The following is a 19,179-nucleotide window of genomic DNA, read 5'->3' on the forward strand; positions in this document are numbered from 1 at the left end:
GGTTACCTCACTCAGGATGATATTTTCCAGTTCCATACATTTGCCTATGAATTTCGTAAAGTCATTGTTTTTGATAGCTGAGTAGTATTCCATAGTGTAGATGTACCACATTATCTGTATCCATTCCTCTGTTGAAGGGCATCTGGGTTCTTTCCAGCTTCTGGCTATTATAAAAAAGGTTGCTATGAACATAGTGGAGCACGTGTCTTTGTTATTTGTTGGGGCATCTTTTGGGTATATGCCCAAGAGTGGTATAGCTGGGTCCTCAGGTAGTTCAATGTCCAATTTTCTGAGGAACCTCCAGACTGATTTCCAGAATGGTTGTACCAGTCTGCAATCCCACCAACAATGGAGGAGTGTTCCTCTTTCTCCACATCCTCGCCAGCATCTGCTGTCAACTGAGTTTTGATCTTAGCCATTCTCACTGGTGTGAGGTGAAATCTCAGGGTTGTTTTGATTTGCATTTCCCTGATGACTAAGGATGTTGAACTCTTTAATGCTTCTTGGCTATTTAATATTCCTTAGTTTTAGAATTCTTTGTTTAGCTCTGTACTCCATTTTTAATAGGGTTATTAGATACTATAGAGTCTAACTTCTTGAGTTCTTTGTATATATTAGATATTAGTCCTCTATCAGATGTAGGATTGGTAAAGATTTTTGTCATAATCTGTTGGTAGCCACTTTGTCCTATTGACAGTGTTCTTTGCCTTACAGAAGCTTTGCAATTTTATGAGGTCTCATTTGCTGATTCTTGATCTTAGAGCATAAGCCATTGGTATTCTGTTCAGAAAATTTTCCTCTGTGCCTGTGTGTTCTAGGCTCTTTCCCACTTTCTCTTCTATTAGTTTCAGTGAATCTGGTTTTATGTGGAGGTCCTTTATCTACTTGTACTTGAGATTTGTACAAGGAGATAAGAATGGATCAATTTGCATTCTTATACATGTTGACTACCAGTTAAACCAGCACCATTTGTTGAAAATTCTTATTCCACTGGATGGTTTTAGCTTCTTTGTCAAAAATCAAATGACCATACGTGTGTGGGTTCATTTCTGGGTCTTCAATTCTATTCCATTGATATTCTTGCCCATCTCTGTACCAATTCCATGCAGATTCTATCACTATTGCTCTATCACTATTGCTTGAGATCAGGGATAGTGACTCCCCCAGAAGTTCTTTAATTGTTGAGAATCATTTTCACTATCTCTGATTTCTGTCATTACATTGAATTTGGAAATTGCTCTTTCTAACTCTGTGAAGAATTGAGTTAGAATTTCGATGTGGATTGCATTGAACCTGTGAATTGCTCTCAGCAAGATGGCCATTTTTACTATATTACTCCTGTCGATCCATGAGCATGAAAGATCTTTCCATTTTCTGAGATCTTCAATTTCTTTCTTCAGAGACTTGAAGTTCTTGTCATACAAACCTTTTACTTGTTTAGTTAGAGTTACACCAAGGTATTTTATATTATTTGTGACTATTGTGAACATTATCATTTCCCTAATTTTTTTCTCAGCCTGTTTATCCTTTCAGTAGAGGAAAGGTACTGATTTGTTTGGGTTAATTTTATATTCACCCCCTTTGCTGAAGCTGTTTATCAGCTGTAGAAGTTCTCTGGTGAAAATTTTGGGGTCACTTAAATATACTATCATATCATCAGCAAATAGTGATATTTTGAATTCATCCTTTCCAACTTGTACCCCTTTGACTTCTTTTTGTTGTCTAAGTGTTCTGGTTAGGACTTCAAGTACAATATTGAATAGGTAGGGAGAGAGTGGGCAGCCTTGACTAGTCCCTGCTTTTAGTGGGATTGCTTCAAGTTTCTCTGCATTTAGTTTTATGTTGGCTACTGGTTTGCTGTATATTACTTTTATGATGTTTAGATATGGGCCCTGAATTCCTAATCGTTCCAAGACTTGTATCATGAAAGAGTATTGAATCTTGTCAAATGCATTCTGAGCATCTAATGAGATAATCATGTGCTTTTTTTCCTTGAGTTTGTTTATATAGTGGATTACATTGTATATTGAACCATCCCTGCATCCCTGAGATGAAGCCTACTTGATCATGATTGATGGTCATTTTGATGTGTTCTTGGATTTAGTTTGTGAGAATTTTATTGAGTATTTTTGCATCGATATTCATAAGGGAAATTGGTTGGAAGTTCTCTTTCTTTGTAGGGTCTTTGTGTGGTTTAGATATGAGTGTAATTGTGCCTTCAAAGTACAAATTGGGTAGTGTTTCTTCTGTTTCTATTTTGTGGAATAGTTTGAAGAGTATTGGTATTAGGTCATCTTTGAAGGTCTGATATAATTCTGCACTACACTGATCTGGACCTGGGCTTTTTTTGATTGGGAAACTTTTAATAACTGTTTCTATATCTTTAGGGGTTTTGGAGTGTTTAGATGGTTTATCTGCTCCTGATTTAACTTTGGTTCCTGGCATCTGTCTAGAAAATTGTCCATTTCTTATAGAATTTCCAGTTTTGTTGAGTATAGGCTTTTGTAGTAGGATCTGATCTTTTTTTTTTAATTTCCTCAGTTTCTGTTGTCACGTCTTCCTTTTCATTTCTGATTTTGTTCATTTGGATACTGTCTCTGTGCCCTCTGGTTAGGCTAAGCGGTTATCTATCTTGTTGATTTTCTCAAAGAACCAGCTCCTAGTTTTTTGATTCTTTTTGTATAGTTCTTTTTGTTTCTACTTGGTTGCTTTCAGCCCTGAGTTCATTTCTTGCCATCTACTCCTCCTGGTTGTATTTGCTTCTTTTTGTTCTAGAGCGTTCAGATGTGCTGTCAGACTGCTAGTATATGCTCTCTCCAGTTTCTTTGGGAGGCACTCAGAGGTATGAGTTTTTTTCTTGACTCTACTTTCACTGTGTCCCATAAGTTTGCATATGCTATTTCTTCAGTTTCATTAAAATCTAAAAAATCTTTAATTTATTTCTTTATTTCAAGCTATCATTGAGTAGAACATTGTTCAGACTCTATGTGCATGTGGGCTTTCTGTTATTTTGTTGTTATTGAAGACCAGCTTTAGTCTGTAGTGATTTGATAGGTTGCATAGGATTATTTTGAACTATCTGTGGAGGATTGTTTTCTGTCCAATTATATGGTCAATTTTGAAGAATGTACCATGAGGTTCTGAGAAGAAGGTATATTCTTTTGACTTTAGGATTAAATGTTCTACAGATATCTGTTGAATCCACTTGTTCATAACATCTGTTAGTTTGACTGTGTCTCTGTTTAGTTTCTGTTTCCATGATCTTTTCCTTGATGTCAGTGGGGTGTTGAAGTCTCCTAATACAATTGTGTGAGGTGCAATGTGTGCTTTGATCTGTAGTAAAGTTTCTTGTATGAACATGGTACCCTTGACTTTGGAGCATAGATGTTCAGAATTGATAGATTTGGTAGATTTTTTGTTGTTGTTGAGTGTGAAGTGTCCTTCCTTATCTTCTCTGATAGATTTTGGTTGAAAGTCGACTTTATCCAATATTAGAATGGCTATTTCAGTTCATTTCTTGGGACCCTTTGCTAGCCTTTTACTCTAAGGTAGTATCTGTCTTTGTCACTGATGAGTGTGTAGTAGGTTTTTTGTTTGTTTGTTTGTTTGTTTTTGGTTTTTTTTTAATGGTGCAAACTGCTGGGTCCTATTTACATATCCAGACTGTTAGTCTATGTCTTTTTATTGGGGAATTGAGTCCATTGACGTTAAGTTATTAAGGAATAGTGATTGCTGATTCCTGTAATTTTTGATGTTAAAAGTGTAATTATGTTTGTGTGGCTATTTTCTTTGGGGTTAGTTGAAAGACAATTAATTTATTGCTTTTGCTAGGATGTAGTTTCCCTCTTTGGGTTGGGGTTTTCCATCTATTATTCTTTGTAGAGCTGTATTTGTGAGAAGATATTGTGAAAATTTGGCTTTTGACATGGAATATCTTGGTTTCTCCAACTATGGTCATTGAGAGTTTTGCTGGATATAGTAGTCTTGGGTAGCATTTGTTTTCTCTTAGGGTCTGTATGACATCTGTCCAGGATTTTCTAGTCTTTATCATCTCTGCTGAGAAGTCTGGTATAATTTTCATATGTCTGCCTTTATATTGACCCTTTTCCCTTACTGCTTTTAATATTCTTTCTTCAATTTTTGCATTTGGTGCTTTGACTGTTATGTGACAGGAGAAATTTCTATTGGGAGTTCTGTAGGCTTCTTGCATACTCATAGGCATTTCTTTCTTTAAGTTATGAAAGTTTTCTTCTATAATTTTGTTGAAGATATTTACTGGTCCTTTTAGTTGGCAATCTTTGCTCTCTTCTATATCTATTATCCTTAGGTTGGATCTTTTTATTGTGTCCTTGATTTCCTGGATGTTTTGGATTAGGATGGTTTTTTGTATTTTACATTTTCTCTGAGTGTTTTTTCAAGGTTTTCTGTGATATCTTCTGCCCCTGAGAGTCTTTCTTCTATTTCTTGTATTCTATTCATGATACTTATATCTATGACTCCTGATCTCTTCCCTAGGTTTTCTGTCTCCAGGGTTGTCTCCCTTTGTGATTTCTTTATTGTTCCTATTTCCATTTTTAGATCCTAGATGCTTTTGTTCAATTCCTTCAACTGTTTGATTGTATTTTACTATAATTCTTTAAGGAATTTTTGTTTTCCTTCTTTAAGGGCTCCTACTTGTTTACCTGCATTGTCCTGTATTTCTTAAGATATTTATGCCCTCTATCATCAACATGAGATGTGATTTTAAATCCAAATCTTGATTTTCTGGTGTGTTGAGGTATCCAGAACTTGCGGTGGTGGGAGAACTGGGTTCCAAAGATGGCAATTGGCCTTGGTTTCTGTTACTTAGTTTCTTGCCCTTGCCTCTTGCTATCTGCGTATCTCTTGTTTTAGCTCTCTTGCTGTCTCTGATTAGAGCTTGTCTGTCCTGTAGGCCTTTAAGCCTGTGATCTTAGGAGTGAGAGCATTCCTGGGAGACTAGCTCTCTCTGGGTAGGTTTTGGGTCCTGAGGGCTGTGGAACAGCCTTACCTCTGGGACCAGATGGAGACCAGAAGAATCAAGTAATGCCTTTCATCTATAAATTATGTTACTAGATAAAGAGATGATAGATACATAATTATAAGTTCCTCACTGATAGACAGACAGATGGATAGATAGATAGAACTACCAGGCATTGTCAAGTGAGTTGATTAGAATTTTCTAAAACATCACATTTATGTATAAAGTTTTCACAATGAAACTTAAATTTCATACAATTACAACATAATAGAAACTGAAAAAACCCAAAATTCTGTAAATGTCCTTACCAGATATATGATGTAGTTATATTTCTTTTTTAAAAATCATTTATCATGGGACTAGTATTGTAAACTGCATGCATCTACCAATCCTTGGATTGGATTTTATTCACAATCTATGGCACATATGGGCGGTTTGCCCTCTACGTTTTCTCTCTTCTATCTTTTCCATGCCATATACAATTGGTTTTAGGGTTTTTGGTTTGGTTTGGTTTTTGGGTTTTCTGTTTTTTTTTTTTTTTTTTGCTTTTTTTTCTTGTCTTTAGAAATCACCTTGGTAGCAACGTCTTCCTTTACTGAGGATTCAACACTGTACCCTGTACAGGAGCAGAAGGAGTGATTTAAAAGCTGTTCCAGAGTTAAATGAAGAAGCCAAAGAGAGAGGTTTAGTAAGACAATATCAATAGTCCACAGTTCTTAACTTGATTTCATTTAAATTTGAATCCATTTAATTCTTTTCCTTCAAAGAAAGCAAATCTCTGAACTTCATCAATTTCAAAATGTGACATAAATGGTCACATTACAATTTATAAGACAAATAAATCTTAGAGATGATTGATTAGATAGCCAGTTTTAGCTAAACCACTTATTTATTTATTTTACTAATTTTTTATTAAAAGGAATGTCTGTGGGGCAGGATTTATGTAAAGAGGTCTGTGGGACAGCCTTAGCTCTGGGCACAGAGGGAGACTGGAATGCTCCTGTCCTAGGCTGTGTCCTGTCACAGGTGTTTCCTGTGACTTGTGTGCTCCTGCCGGTTCCCTCTTTGGACAGTTATTGGAGCAGAAGTGGTGGTCTCAACTGTGGGCTTAGGACCGATAGGACTCCTGGGAGACCAGCTCTTTTTGGGCAGGATTTGGGTAAGGAGGGGTGGGGGACTGCCTTAGCTCTGGGCTCAGATCTCTTTTCCCATTGTTATTGCTGACTTTCTACTCACCTTCAGCTCCCACTTCACCCTTGTTTCTTGAGAGAAGCATTGTCCAATTTCCTAGATGAAAATTTTATCCCTTTTGTTATTCATTCTCACACAGTACCCTCTCATGCCCTCCATTACCTGTAGTTAAGATCTTTGATAATAAAATACATATATATATACCATATATATATGGTATATGTGGTATATATGGTATTTATTTGTACTGAAAAGACTCCCTCATTCACTATGCCTGAGCTTCAGAAGCAGAGAAAGTCTCTTGAGATTTTGAAAGGCAGTCATTATTTGCCCAGTAGATTAAGTTTTTAAAAAAACATGAATAGAAACTATAGCAAGAATGGTATTTAAAGGCTATAATCTTTAATAAATTCATTAAAATAGTTATCCAAAATTTAAAGTATGTTTCTAATTACAGTAGCCTCTTATCTTTTATTCTTAGGTAAACATTATTTGAAAGTAATCCCTTCTTTTGTAGTTAGAATGTTAAATACTTTTCTGATAGAATTCTACGCCATCTGACTTCTAAGTAGCAATCCCCTGACTTTATCATGGAGAAGTTAAAGACTGTATATACACAATCAAACGTAGAACTGTTTGTAAAAGGGCCAATAATTTTGATGCATTTATTTATAAGTAACTTGGTAGATTGATAGCTAGTTCCATACATAGACTTGTAAACCTTCTTACCTATGATCTCCAGTTTTAAAAAAAAAATCAATAGTCTTTCTTGGTGATGGATCCTGTGTGCTAACATGTGAAGTAAGATATGCCCATTAGTGTAATAGTGGCCAGAGTGCTTATGGAGTAACCAACTGTTCTCTTCATTGGATTTGAGACTTGCTCTGCAGGAGGGAATTTATGCCTAGTATTATATTATGATAATGGTAAAAACCCGTAGTTGGAAACCAGGGACCAAAGAGCTACTGATGTTGTTTTGATAAATAGTCATGTTTTCAAGCAATTTTCTAGATATGTATGCTTAAATCTGCAAATTGGTGCTGACCTCAGCTTGGTCAGAGAGACCTTCTTAAGGAGAGGAACTATTGGCAGATGATGGCTGCTTGGAGAAGGGAGAGTCACTTTTCTTTGGGAGTGATTATCCAGAGGGTGCCTGCATGCATATGGCAGCACTAATTAGACTTATGAGGTCAGTTGGAAAGGGAAGGTATAAAGTGAAGAGGGAGATATGGTGGGGATTGGAGGGAGTCAGGGAAAGTTAGAGGGAAGGAGTTGGGGTACATATGGTCAAGACATATTAAATACATGTATGGAATTTCAAAAACTAAATAAAGTATTATTTACAAAGGAAAACATCCATGTCATTTTCCTAGCATCCATTAATTATATTCGTCTCAGCCATCAATAGTAACCATAAATTGTTACTCTGTTATGAACTTCTTATCTTCACAGATGGATGGATGCTGCTTCTACAGATCTAGCGCTTCCTATTTATTACACTATCCTGGGTCAAGCACAGAGTTCATGAATAACCAGCATTCATGAATGCTAACTTTTGCTGTATAAGCCAATCACTAGTTATTTTATCGAATAAAATGGTTAAAAAAAAGAAAAGAAATGCTAGCAGATAGTCTTGATCCTCCTGCTTCCACTGAGAATGGAAAATGTCTATGGAAATGATGATGGAATTTGCACAGTGGGCTAGTGACAGGCAGAATTTTCCAGGGGGACCTGATATTTGTTTAACCAATTCCGAGTCATAATTTTAATAAGTGCTTATCTCATTTTGGATTCCTGACAAGCTCATAAGATTATTATGACTGTTGTTATTATTCCGATGTTAAAGAAAACCAGGCCTAGATTTTCAAAAAATTACACAAGTTTTGTGTTCATAGGAATATTCAATGAAATTTAAAATATATTTCCCAAATCTACATATCCATAATACTCTCTTGCTAACCCAATCTACAGCAGAACATTACTCTGTGCCACTGATACCCAATTTGAGCACATCGGTACCTCTTTAGAAGTCAGTCTTGTTTGTTCTATTAGTTGACGTGTGATGTGATGCATGTGCTATTAAAATGTTGCACAGACAGGTTCATTACCCTCAGAATTCTCTATGACTTTCTTTTATATAAATGTCTTCTTCCTTAATTGACAATTACTGATCCTATGGTCATAGTTTTGCCTTATTCTCGAATGCCAAAATCACTGACTCACACAGCTGGACATTTGCAGTTTGTGGTTGTTGTTGTTGTTGGCTTGTTTGCTTTTGCTTAGCAGGATCTTCTGGCTTTCTCCATGAATTTTCATGGTTTATAATCCACTTCTCTTTTTAATCCCAAATTAATGTTACACTTGAGCAGTGGTTTTCAACCTTTCTAATGCTGTGACCCTTTAATACAGTTCCTCATGTTCCTCATGTTGCAGTGATCCCAAAGGATAAAATTTTTTTCAATGCTAATTTATAACTGTAATTTTGCTACTGTTATTAGTTACAATGTCAATATCTGTCTTTTCTGATGGTCTTATATGATCTCTGTGAAAGTGTAATTATACACCAAAGGGGTCACAACCCACAAGTTGAGAACCATAGCATTAGAGGGATGTAACACAGTTCATTTTCCAACTCATGTACTGAAGGACACCTTAACTACTTTCAGGTGTGGGCCCTGTAAATACTGCTGCTGTGAACACTTGTGTAAGTATTGCCTGGTCATGTGTTTCTAACCCATATGGGTAACTATAGTGAAGGCCAACTGCTAGACCATATATACTCTTGTACAACATATTTTAAGAAATTTCAAATTCTTTTCTAATGAGTTTGCACAATCTTGCTTTCCCTTAACTAAAATGTAAGAATTTTTATTGTGCCATCTCCTGGCCTGCATTTGGCATTTTCAGTATTTTCATTTTAGATATTTGAGCAAGATTATAGGACTATTATGTTTTTCCCTGTTCCATAATAACATGCAATATCAAGTATCTTTTCATTTTTTTATTTGGTATTTTATATTTCCTTTTGACAAGCTGCACATTTTAGTCTTTTTTCTCCTTTATTAACCTATATATTTCTTTATTATTAGCACTTATATGCCCTTTATAAACATTGGGTGCGTTATTATCAAGATATGTCTTCATATTTGTTTTCTTCCATTCTATGACTTGTTTTTTATTATGTTTTACTTCAGGAGTTTTAAATATAATGAATTCCTATTTATAAATTATTTAATTTTTCCTGTACTATTACATCGAGAAAGTTATTGTCAGATATAAGGTTATGTACATTTTTATTAATGATCTTTTAGAAATTTAATAATTTTGCATTTTTACATTACATTAACCCCCACAAGGATTAAGATCACATGATTCAAAGTCCCCATCCAGTAGTCCAGAGAGATAAAAAAATATTTGAAAACTGAACCACCATAACTCTTTGAATTCACAAAAGAGCCCCCACATTGCACATGAAGAAGTAAAATATGCAGTACAGCTCTCCGAAAATGTGACTATAAAATACATACTCAACAAACACAGAAACCAGCACCTAGACCTATATTCCTCTCAATTCCAGATGCTAGATGGCAGTGTTAAAATGTAATAACAGCACAATACCCCACTAGGGCATGGCTATCCTACTGCAGCAGGCCATGAATAATCAAGCATAGCTAAAGCACAAGAAAAAGACCTCAAAACCAACTACTTGAAGAGGGTAGAAGTCTTACAGAGAGTTAATGAATGAATACTCCAAGTAATCCAAGAAACACGACCAAGCAATTAAAGGAAATGTATGAATTCCCCAAAGAAAGCCAAGAACATGCAAACAGTTGAAGGCAACAAATAGAACTGTCCAAGACCCGAAAATGGAAATACTAACAATAAATAAAACACAAGAGAATTCTGGAAATCGAAATTTCAGGAATTCAAACAGGAACTACAGAGAACACATACAGAACACAGGAGATGGAAGAGAGAATCTCAGAAACTAAAGCTATGGTAGAAGAAAGCTCGACTTTGGATAAATTGTTAAATTTTAAAAATTCCTGACACAAAACATCTAGAAAATCTGGGACACTATGAAAAGGCTAAACCTTATCCATAATAATTGCAAAAAATGAAGGAGAAGAATCCCAAATCAAAGGCCCAGGAAATATTTTCACTGAAATCATAGAAAAAAAAAATAACCTAAAAGAGGGAGTACGTATCAAGGTACAAGAAGCATACAGATTGCCAAATAGATTGACCAATAAAAGAAAGTTCCCTTGTCACATAATAATAAAGACACCAAACACACAGAACCAAAAAAAGAATATTAAAAGTTGTGAGTTAAAAAGAGCAAGTAACTCATAAAGGCAGACCCATTAGAATAACACCCATTTCTCAAAGGAGACTGTAAAAGACAAAAGGACTTAGATAGTTGTGCTACAGACTCAAAGAGATCAAGGATGCTATCCCAGACTATTCTAGCCAGAAAACCTTTCAATCACTACGGATGGAAAAATATAATATTCCATAATAAACTCAACTTTAAACACTATCTATCTGAAAATATACCCTTACAGAAGCACTAAGAGAAAAACCCCAACCTAAAAAGCTTCATGACACCCAAGAAAACACAGGAAAAATATAGTCTCACATGAGGAAAACCAAAATAAGGGAAACACACACACATCCACAAACACACATAACACCAACAACAACAACAAAAACAACAACAAAATAACAGGAATTAGCAATCATTGGTCATTGATATCTTTCAATATAAATATTCTCAACTTTCCAATAAAAATGCACAGATAACAGAATGGATGCAAAAACATGATCCCTCTCTCTGCTGCATCTAAGTAACACACCTCAATATCAAAGATAGACATTACTTCTGGGTAAAGTGTTTGAAAAATATATACTAAGCAAATAGACTCAATAGAATAAGCATTTTAATATCTAACAAAATAGACTTCCAACCAAAATTAATCAAAAGAGATTGAGAAGAAGACAGTACATATTCATCAAAGAAAAAATCTGTCAAAAGGCCATTTGAATTCTTATTATCTATGCCCCATATACAAGGGCACCCAAGTTTATAAAAGAAACACTACTACAGTTTAAATCATATATAGATCTTTACAAGCTGATAGTGGGAGACTTCAATATCCCACTCTTCAATACCTCACTCTTAGCAATGAACAGGGCAGCCAGACAGAAATGAAACAGAAAAATAGGGGCGCTAACAAATGTTACAAAACAAATGGACCTAACAAATATTTACAGAACATATCACACAAATGCAAAAGAATACAACTTCTCTGAACTTCTCAGAAAATTTTTGCCAAAATTATGACATACTCAGACATAAGGCAAGTTCCAACAGTTATGAGATAGTTGAAATAACACCCTGCATTTCATCATACCACCATGGACTAAAACTGAATATCAACAACAGAAAGCTTACAAACTCATGGAATCTAAAAAAGTGTATACTGAATAAAAAAATGAGTCAAGACAGAAATGAAGACCTTCTAGAGTTCAATGAAAATTAATGCATAACATATCCAAAATTATGAGACACAATGAGCATGCTGCTAAGAGGAAAGTTCATAGCACTATATGCCTCAAAAAAATTAGAGAGATCTTGTACTAACAACTTAATAGTATGTGTGAAAGCTCTAGAACAAAAGGAAACAAACACACCCTAGAGAAGATGGTAAAAATTAATTAAACTGAAGGCTGAAGTCAATGAATTAGAAACAAAGGGAACAGGACAAAGACTCAGTAAAACAAAGGATTGGTTCTTTTAGAAAGTCAACAAGATAGACAAACTTTTTTCCAAATATGCTTAAAGACTGAGAATATTCAAATTAACAAAATCATAAATAAAAGGGGGAGGGCATAACAACAGATACTAAGGGGGTCCAGAGAATCCTAAGGACATAATTTTAAAACCTATACTCAACTAAATTGGAAAAATCTAAAAGAAATGCATAATTTTCATAAAATCTACCTCTTACCAAAATTAAAGTTCAGAAAAACAGCTTAAGTAGACTTACAATACAATATGAAATAGAAGTGGTCATTAAAATTCTCCCAACCAACAAAAAGCCCAAGGCTAGATGGTTTTAGTGCACAATTCTCCCAGACTTTCACAGAGTCAACACCAAAACTCCTCAAATTATTCAACAAATTAGAAACAGAGGGAACATTGGTCAATTCATTTTATGAGGCCATAGCTATCCTGATATTCAAATCACATAAAACCCCAACAAAGAAAATTATAGACAATTTCCCTTATGAATATAGACACAATATATATAACTTGCAAACAGAATCTAAGGACATATTAAAAAAGATCTATCATGATATTAAAGGCTTCATCCAAGATGCAGAGATGGTTTAATGTACAAAAATCAGTAACTCTAACCAAACACATAAACAAACTGAAAGAAAAAAAACACATTATTTCATCAGATACTGGAAAAAAAACCCTTTGGTCATGCCCAACATTCCTTTATGACAAAAATTCTGAATGACTGAATGAATGACTCCCCCATATAAAAATGACAAATAGACCTTTCAGAATAGCCTTGAATAATATAAAATACCTTGGGATAACTCTAAGCAGGAGAAAGACTTGTATAATAAAGTCTTTAAAGAAATTAAAGAAGTTATCAAGACAAAAATATCTCCTATAAACATGGATTGGTCAGATTAACATAGTAAAAACAACAATCCTACCAAAAGCCATCTAGAGATTGAATGAAATCCCCATCCAAATTTAAGTACAATTCTTTACAGGCCTTGAAAGAATAATACCCAACTTTATATGGAAAAACAAAAATACAGAAGCCTGATATAGCTGTCTCCTGAGAGGCACAGCCAGAGCATGACAAATACAGAGGCAAATGCTAGCAGCAAACCATTGAACTGAAAACAGGGTCCCCAGTGGTGGACTTAGAGAAAGGATTGAAGGAGCTGAAGGGGTTTGCAACCCTTTAAGAACAACAATACCAACCAACCAGAGCTCCCAGGGACTAAAACACTACCCAAAGAGTACACATGTAAAGAACCATGGCTCCAGCTGCATATGTAGCAGAGGATGGCCATGTCGGGCACCAATGTGGGAAGAAGCCCTTGGTCCTGCCAAGGCTGGACCACCCAGTGGAGGGGAATGTCAGGGTAGGGGGTGGTTGGGGAGGGGAAGTGGATAGGGAGTTTATGGCGGGAAACCAGGAAAGGGAATAACATTTGAAATGTAAATAAAAAATATCTGATAAAAATAATTCTGAACAATAAACAACTTCAGAAAGTATCGTCATCACTGATTTTAGCTGTAGTGTAGAGCTATTGTAATAAAATCTGCATGGTATTAGCATAAAAATAGATGTATTGATCAACAGAATTGAATTGAAGACCCAGATAGATATCCACACACATATGAACACTTGATAGTCGATAAAGAAGCAAGAAATACACACTGGGAGAAAAAGCGTTTTCCAACAAATGGTACTACTGAAACTGGATGGCTACATGTAAAGAATGTAGAGAGATCCATTTCTATTGCCCTGTGTAAAACTCAAGTCAACTGAATCAATACTTCTACATAAGATCAGATGTACTGCAAGGGTGATAGCATCAACAATTAATAAATGGGACCTCATGAAACCAAAATGCTTCTATAAGGCAAAGTTTACCATCAATTGGTCAAGGCGGAAGTCTATGGAATGGAAAAAGGACCTTTATTTATTTATTTTTATTACAATCTCAGTATCTTTTAGATGTCTAATATCTAAAACATATAAAGAATTCAAGAAACTAGGTATCAAAAATTGAGTAATTTAATTTAAAATGTGGTGCAGATGTAAATAGAATTTTCAACAGAGGAATCTCAAATATCTGAGAAATGCTTAAAGAAACATCCTTAGCCATCAAGAAAATGCAAATCAAAACTACTTTGAAATTCTATCTTCCACCTGTCAGAATATAATTAAAGTCACAAAAATAAGGGACAGCTCAACTTGGCAAGGATGTGGGTGAAGCAAGGAAAACACTCCTCCAATGATGATGAAAGTAAAATCTCGTACAGCCACTATGGAAATCAATATGATTGTTCCTTAGTAAATTAGGAATCAATCTATGTCAAGACTTGGCTAAACCATGCTTGGGCAGATAGCCAAAGAACACTCCATCCTACCACAAGGACATGTGTTCTACTACATTTACTGAAACTTTTATTCATAATAGCAAGAAACTGGAAACAAGCTAGATGCCTCTCAACTGAAGAATGAATAAATAAAATGTAGCATGTTTCACAATAGAGTCTTACTCAGCTGTTAGAAACGAATGACATCAAGAAATTTGCTGGCAAATGGATGAAAACAGAAATAAGTCATCTGGAATGAAGTAACACAGATCCCCTCCTCCCAAAAAAAACCATGGTGTGTACCTGCTTATAAAAGCATGTAAACTGTAGATGGAAAGGTTAGGCAAAGTGGAGAAGTCTGGAGAGACTGCATGGATCTTTCTGGGACGGGGGAATACAATAGACTTTATGACTGACTGGGAAGTGTGTGAAGATGGGACATGGAGCAGGCAAGCGGCCAGATGGGGTGGAGGGAGAGAATGTAGTGAGAGACATCTGGGATTAGGAGGCCAATAGTGGGCAGTATGGAAATATATTCCAGTGAAAACTACCTCAGATTTATGAAGGTGATCCAAATGAGGACTCCCCTTAACAGTGGAGAAGGAATCTCAACTGGCCATCTCTTGTGGCCAGGCAAGGTTTCCAGTGAAAGGACTGGGTTGCATCATTTGTGTTGTTGGCAAAGGGGGTCCCATGGTAATCCCCAAACAAAGTGGGCTATTGCTAAGAATAAGGGTTTCTCTCTGCAAAGTGACAGTGGGTGGGTGCTGTTGCAGAGGGCAACAACCAGACAACTCGTTGAACATGAAAAGCCAAGCTGGTGCCTACATGGAGCCTTTGCCATACATTATATTCTTTGCTGAGGGAAAGTTCTCTGAAGGCTACTAAAAAAGAAATGGTCACACTAACTCAATCAGAAAACCTTTGACCTAAAATCTGTCCTGCCTGTACATATGCTAGGGTAATGGTGGCACAGAACCTGTGGAAGTAATCCAACCAATGTCTGATTTGACTGAAGACTCACCCTACAAGAAGGAACCCATACCCAACACTGCTTGAGTAACAAGAGTGAGAGACTAGATAGCCCAGAGATCCAGAATAAAACCACACATGACTGGTTTGAAAAAAATCAACAACATGATCCTAAAGTTATTCTGCTATACTCATAGATCAGGGCCTTCTCATCATCAGAGAGGCTTTCTCCTGCTGGTGATGGGAACAGATGTCTAGATATGCTACCAGCCATTATGTAGAATGTCTAATTTGGAGAGCCTAAGGAGAAAGATTGTAAGAGTCAGAGGGGAAGGAGGACACCAGTAGACTATGGCCATTGAAACAGCTAAGCAAGGCACATATGTGTTCACAGAGACTAAAGCAGCAAACAGAGGATCTACACCACATCACACATAAAATATACACCATATATAATAACTAATACACATACATATTATCTATTAGCTTATTAGCTTATTATTTTTATGGGATTCTTTTTGTTTTTGTTGTTGTTGTTGTTGTTGTTGTTGTTGTTGTTGTTGTTGTTGTTTTTTCAGAGCTGGGGACCGAACCCAGGGCCTTGTGCTTGCTAGGTGAGTGCTCTACCACTGAGCTAAATCCCCAACCCAATGGGATTCTTAACTAGGAGAGTGAGTCTCTGACTCTTATTTCTGCTCTTGGGACTATTTTGCACTTGTCGTGATGCCACGACCAACTTTGATGTCATAGCTTTGTTTCAACCTATTACAATTTATTTTGTTGTGTTTGGTTGTTACCTCTCAGAAACCTGTTTTTTTCTAATGAGGGACAGAAATGGAGTGGATCTGGAGGGGAAGAGGAGGTGGAGAAGACCTAAGAGTAGAGAGAGAGAAAACTATAACCAGAGTATATTTTATGAGAAAAGAATTAATTTTCAATTTAAAATGAAAAGAATATACAATTATGTGTTTGCTTTGAATCGTAAGGTAAACTGAGGCAGATAGACAAGGACAGATACCAGACCCAATTTGTTTTTTTACTTCCACAGTCCCACAGGCCCACAAATGAGCACACACAAACAGGCACAAAGACATGTATTCACAATTCACATGTGCTTGCAGACCCACACGTGTATACACAAACACTCAGAGGGAAAGACAGAGAGACAGACAGAGATGGAGACGGGGACAGAGGGAGCATTTCCTGCAGGTACAATGCTCTCTGATTTCAAAAGTACTTTAAAAACACACCAATGAAGATGGTCTTGCACTGGTTATTTGCCAAGAATCTAAAGTGGCTTAGGCAGAATGGCAAGCTGCCTCACAAGAAAATAATTGGCTAAAGAATTTTTGTAAAGCAGTTCCTGGGAGGAGAGGACTGAGAACAAAGCCCAGCAAGCTTTGGGGAATGACAGGGCTTGGGAGCTAGTGGTGCAGTGACCTTCTGTAAGATCATTAGGGCATTCTACTCCACTGAAAGCTCTAACTCTAACCTTGGTAGTCATGTAATGTAGCAAATCCTGCTCTAACTGGACTGCTGGGCATCTCGGAATAAAAGACTGAGTTTGTGTAAGTCAGAATCTATTGTACAGTAGACCTGGCTGAAGTCTCAACTATGACAGTGAGACAACATCTCAAGTCCTCTCAATCAAGCATTTAGAGCTGACTCAATCTATCAGTCTGATATAAATTTTTCTGCAATAGTATCTTTTCTACTTGCTAATATCCTAGGATTGTTCACAGGAAGATACTTCTAGCTAAACAACACTCCCAAATCATTTGGTATTGTCTTTGTGAGTTGCAATTTGGAAGTACAGAATCTCCTTCTTTGTTGCTTCAAAAATCATCAGAAGTTAAAGTGCCACTTCACTCCTGAAACATAATATTACTGGTCATAGGTATTAAGTTCTGATGTTTCTCTTTTGTTAATAATCACTGTAATATTCTTCCAAATCCACTTTCACAGAACATAATTTTTCAGACCTCAAAATTCAAGGAATAACCCTTGAAGAAATTTCTCAGATGTTTGGAATATTTATAAGTCAATTCCTAGAAAGGAAGTTTATGAACAGAACAGAAGTAAAGAATTTATTGAGAATGGCAGGCAGTTAGAAGCAAATGGCTTAGCATGAAAGATCCAATGTGAACAACCAAACCCAAGTTAATCAAAAAGAAAAAAAAAACCAGTAAAAGTTTATAAAAACAGTGGTACATCTTGAAATACTTGCATAGGTTCAAGCATATACTTTGGGAAAGAAAATAGATCTTTAAAGTGTGTAAAATAAAAAGGCTATTCTGATTGGGGATTTTTTTGGGACATTATTAAAAATGGCTCTACCAGTATTAGACTATGATATGGGCACCATGCATTTGTTTTAACATACACATAAATGGATTTCATCCAGCTTGACTCACACACATTCAGAGCATGAGCCATAGTGCAGAGAAGAATTTCCTTTCCAGGTGACATTATTGTTAGGTCTTATTTATTCTCAAAAGCTTGAGGTAAATGCTCAGTGGCGTGAAAATCTCACCAACACCGACATCCAAGTGAGGAGAGCAGATGCGAATCCCAGCTTGTCTTGGTGCCTCACCCTGTTCAAGCAAAATAAATTTTGAGCACATCCTTCACATCTTGTCTCTGTCTCCTCTCCAGTGAAGTGAGCCAAGCAATGTACTTCCTAAGAAAAAGACAGGTTGCTGGCAAACATGACTCTGACCAAAGATCAAGCCAAGAAGAGCGATCAAATCTACCTTTATGGCCATCACTCTGTTTACAAAACCATGGTGTGCAGTCAGAGGGCAACCCTCTTTTTCTACTGCATTGGTTGGTGTCAGGGCTTACACACAAAACTCTCAGAGCCAGCCCACAACCCTGTAGAGGCATTCTTAAAATGCCAGGAAACTTTCCCTTGTATCGTATTTTGTTTAATCTTATGTCATATCTTAGGGTGAGGATATTTCTATCACTGCCCATGAGGCTAAAGAGCCCTTCCAGCTTCCTTCTAACTGACTATAGAAACGTGAGTATTATAGACTAAAAACATGGGCAGTATCAGAAAAGAAATATGCTGGCAGCCAATCTACTCTACTTTTAGATGTTCTTACAAGATGTATTTTGTTATGCTTATATTCCTTTGCATTCATTTCTGTTCATCTCTTAAAGCCTTCCTCTTCCAGACGGGCTACAGAGCTGCAACCGCACATAAAGGAGACCTAAGTCTGGTTACTCACTTGCTTTCCCTACAACCCACCTTAGCACTTGGTCATGGAATATTTGTTTGCAGCCATTCTGTGAGTGACACCTAGATTTGCATGGCAAATCACCTCTCTCTGTTTTCTGACATGCCCAAAGTACCTTCAGGTTCATGCCATTCTCGGGCACTTAAGATTTGCATGTGATTCAGGTATTTTTAATCAAAGAAGCATAGTGAGCTGGCTATAGTAATTTGCTTAAGGAACACAAAGCCCGAGCATTGCCAGAAATAATCCAAAAGTCAGATCTAGACACTCTTTAATAGGCATTCATTTCTTGGCTATAGTGACTTCAAGTGGCAGTTTTAACAGTCAGTGTAACAGTCTTAATTTGAGTAAAAGTTTAGTACGAAAGCAAGCTCAGCCATTAGGATGAACAAAGAGTATCCATGAGCTTGGGGCCATCATGTGAGCAGGTAAACTCAGTTTTACACCCCAAACAGCATTTTCTAAGAATTCTACCTGGATGCCCCAATGTGAGAGCTTTTCTAGCCTTGGGCTGAGTTTCTCTGACACTTGGAAGAGCCCAGTGAGGTCCTTTATCATAGCTACCCCAAGGGCAGAAATGATTTAATTCTTTAAATATAATTCCTTGTTCTTAGCTTTCAGCCTGTGTTTATTTT

The sequence above is a fragment of the Rattus norvegicus genome, chromosome 7, assembly GCF_036323735.1.
Source record: "Rattus norvegicus strain BN/NHsdMcwi chromosome 7, GRCr8, whole genome shotgun sequence".
Taxonomy (NCBI): Eukaryota; Metazoa; Chordata; class Mammalia; order Rodentia; family Muridae; genus Rattus; species Rattus norvegicus.